The sequence below is a fragment of the Triticum aestivum genome, chromosome 5D, assembly GCF_018294505.1.
Source record: "Triticum aestivum cultivar Chinese Spring chromosome 5D, IWGSC CS RefSeq v2.1, whole genome shotgun sequence".
NCBI classification, from domain to species: domain Eukaryota; kingdom Viridiplantae; phylum Streptophyta; class Magnoliopsida; order Poales; family Poaceae; genus Triticum; species Triticum aestivum.
Window position 1 is genome coordinate 36,153,232 of NC_057808.1, and position 4,191 is coordinate 36,157,422.

The following is a 4,191-nucleotide window of genomic DNA, read 5'->3' on the forward strand; positions in this document are numbered from 1 at the left end:
GTATCACGACCCGATCGGGGCAGTGGGATATCCGGTTCTGCCGGATGTTTGGGCACGCAGAGAATGCCAAATGGACTAGACTATTGGCAGCTTTGTTGCCAGTGTTGCCGGATTATTCGGACACTGTACCATGGCGGCTCTCACCTTCGGGGTGAGTTTTCCTTCAAATACACATACACGGCTTTAGGCCGCCTCCCACTATCCCTTGGCTAGCTCACTTGTGCAAGGCCCCCATGCCCCTGAAGATAAAGATCTTCGTTTGGCAACTTCTTAGAAATCGCCTCCCTTCGGGGACCGAGGTGCTCAAGCGACAGGGCCCGGGTTATTACATCTGCCCTTTATGCATGGTCTCTGACACTATGGCCCATAACATACTCTCGTGCATGGCGGCTCGTGTCCTTTGGTTGTTCGTCCGTGAGGCACTAGGGCCCGACTGGGAGGCCCTGGATTTCACGGACTTCCTTCAGGCTAGGGCTACCCTGCGAGGACGACACCGTCGCATATTCTGGCTGATCTTTGCGGCCATGTCATGGACTCTTTGGATGACAACAAATAAAATGGTGATTGAGAGGGTGTTCCCGAGGCAGGCGTCTGACTCTTTGTTCAAATTCCTTGCTTTTCTGCAGCAATGGATACTAGGCAGCACGACCGCGATCGTCTAGGCATCATGCTGGATGCGCTCGTGGCTTCGGCACGTCGGCTTTCATCATCTTAGCACCGCTCGTCGACAGCCACTAAGTGGCCTTGTTTTTCTTTTCTCTTGTGTTTCTCTTTGGGTATAATTGTGCTCTTGCCCCAGCCGTCGCCTTTATGGCTTATCTAGATGTTGGTTGCATGGATCTTTGCTTTATCTATAAAGCGGGGCGAAAGCCTATTTCGGAAGTGCGTGATTGGGTCGTGCCGGAAATGGGCAACACGTCCAACGGAGAGGCCTCCCTCATCAGGGCCGGCCCATAGGCCGGGCAAAAGGGGTGACCGCCCCGGGCCTCAATAGGTGAGGGCCCCAACTAGAACTTCTACTAGTAAGCACTATACGCCAAAGCGTAAGTTCACACCACATTCTAATATGTTATACCAAGCATAGGCAAACCATCACGACTAGTGAGTTGAGTTCAAATACAGTAGTCTCTCTCTACGATGGTTGTCTTAGTATCAATTATGATAACTAGATTTCAATGTTTAAAGCAATGCACAATTTTTAATTTGATAAATGTGTAGGACATCTCATTTGCATCAAATCAAAACAAGTGAATCTGGATGACCATGTTAGGTAACCGAATCATTCGTAAAAGTACAATCAACAACATTTTTTATTCTTTGATGATTCTATTACTGAACCCAATTTGCAAGTCACAATTTCTATGCCCTAAAAGTTTCTAGGAATATGACTGCCTACTAAACTATTTCTTAGTGTGCATATGATTTAGAAATCTCTACCATAATATCAATAATACTAAAAGATATATGAACACACGCATAGATATGCAAATGTGTATACACTACATCGTTTATGCAATATTAGAAAAATAAATCGGAAAAATATTTTAACAATAAAGAAAAAAATTGTACATCATAAAATTTTCATTTTTAGAATTAAAATTTCCAATGATATACGTTACAACTGTATACGAATGAATAATATAACTATTATTTGAAAACATTCTTATGTGACTAAGTAATAAAAAAATTAATTACACCTATAATATGGTACATATAGTTTAAAATAAGTATAAAAGTCCAGTATGAAAAACATTTGTTTTACATCACCCGAGGCCAAAAAATACTTTGAACCGGCTCTGTCCATCAACATTGACACCGGTGAGTTAATTGGCGAGCTTGGCGTAGAGCCGGAATTCCTCCCGCGAGTTGAGCGGCGCCGCCACTGATCAGCACCAGGAAAATGACAACCACCTGTATAGGGCAATGAGACAGGAATTTACTAGCAAGAAAGAATCTCATCTTTAATAGTAGGACGATGGATGTGGATCGAGAGGTCAGAGCACACACGTATCCCAAGCGCCATGCACGCTAAGATCCGTCGGCTCCTAGCCCGCTTCTGGGAGTACGAAGTACAACATGTGTACCGAGAAAGCAATCAGGTGGTGGACACCATGTGCCACCAGGCATATCAATGCCCCGGCGTGTGGAAGATGCATCAGCTTCCGCCACCGGCCGTTTGGGCCAAGACCGGGGACGACAATCACGGCATCATATACCCGTGACTCCAACCTGCAGCCACCGACCGTTTTGGCCAAGGCAGAGGACGACCGTCACAATGTCGTATACCAACGACTCTGACCAGCACGAACATGATGATTACACAAGTCAGCCGACGCTCTGAGTGGGTGCAAGACTCCATGCAGTATTAGTATTCCTTGCTACGTAGTACTCGTTAAGCTTTCTATACTATGCATGCACACAATAGTCTCTTTATCCTTTGTCTCTTTACTAAGTTCTGCAGCTACTACGCTTAGACATGATTCTAGTGTTCTTTGAATCTCCGTCAAGCACTAGTAATTTTACTAGAACTTTAGCAAGTCTCCAACCGGGCAGCAAACCGTAAAATGATGTGCATAACATAGTTCACTACATCCTAATTAATCTAGTCCTAAGCAAAGGGTGTAAGTAAATAAAGGCCCTTTACAATAACAAAATTAAATAAAGTAGGTAACTGAGAAAAAAGTCATTTATGTACTGCAAGCAAGCACGGGACGGAGCGTAAAACGCACTTGTCGCAAATAAAAAAAGGGGGTAAAACGCCTGTTCGCTACCCGGCTTGTAGCAAGATTGGGAGTAGAATTGAACTTGTTGATGCACGCATAATTATGTGAGCTGCCTAAAGGTCTGGAGACTATGCTTATAGTTCTGTAAAATTATTCTTGGTTGATCTAGATTCTTTGGCACAGGTGTCTTCTTTGAGTTAAACCTGCAGTTTCCTACGACCGACATGTACGGGTTATTGAATTATAGTGTGCATGTGTGGGTGAAGCTTTGAGCCTAAGCAAGTCCTTGATGTAACCAGTTGACTTTGTGACCAATCTAGGTAATGGAACGAAACATTGTTGGCTTGAATTTTTATGCAGATTTGGAGTTACTTTTCTTTCGTATACATTTATCCTAGTATGCTTCTTCTATGTAGCTTGCTTTGGTCAGAAATGTGTGCACCTCACGTACAAATGCAATAATTGACTATCGTCGGTCACCATGTGATCACCACGACCCCGCCCCCAATCTCCCGCCGCATCTGACAACCGCAGGCACTCTCACATGGTTGTTGCCTATGACACCGACGAGCGCTGCATGTCGCCAACCCCTACCCAAGGAGCCGATGGCCGCCGCTGTCCGCCTCGATGAGATGCCAGCCGTCACCACTCGCCCTTCCACACATGAGGAGGGGAAAGGCAACACCCCCAAAGCAATTTTGCCGCACGACACGGAGTTGTGCGGCACAACCACCACCAGCACCATGCATGAGGAGAAGGCGAGTGGCTATGTTTTGCCGCTGCCAACTCCGCACCTTTCTTTCCCCTCCAACGGCAAAGTGTCGAAGGTGCTTATAATTATAATACTGACAATAATGAAAATAATAACAATAATAGTACTAATAATAATATAATGTACGGGGATATTTAATGCTTACAATTTTAAATGATGAAAAATGGTTCATGTGTATGCTGAAAAATGTTTAATATTTTTTGCTAAAAAAGCTTAGCATGATTTTTTGGTATTGTGCTTAATCTTTTACTATATAATTATAGATTTAATATGTAATCCTGAATTTTATTTAAAGTTATGGATTTTATATTGCATTCTATATTTAATAGATAGTGCTATGAACTCAATATTGTTAATAAAAATGTTATATCCAGTATATGACAAGAAAAACCTCTGCGGAGACACGATGTTAATTCTAAGGAGCACATGTTGCACGTATATCAGATAACACATGAGTACAAGTTTTTCCTCATCTCCACTAAGCGTAAAGATATGTACCTATAGCACAATGGTCTCCAAGTTAAAGCGAGAGAAATCACTTTAACTGATGAAGCTACCCATGCATGCCAAGTGAGTAAATCGGCGCACCGACTGTTTCCCGGCCACAGGAAGCAAAACTATAGCCAGTCTTATAGGTAATCTCTTATTAATAATGTGTTATATTGACCCCACGCTACTGCTATACTTACTAGTAGC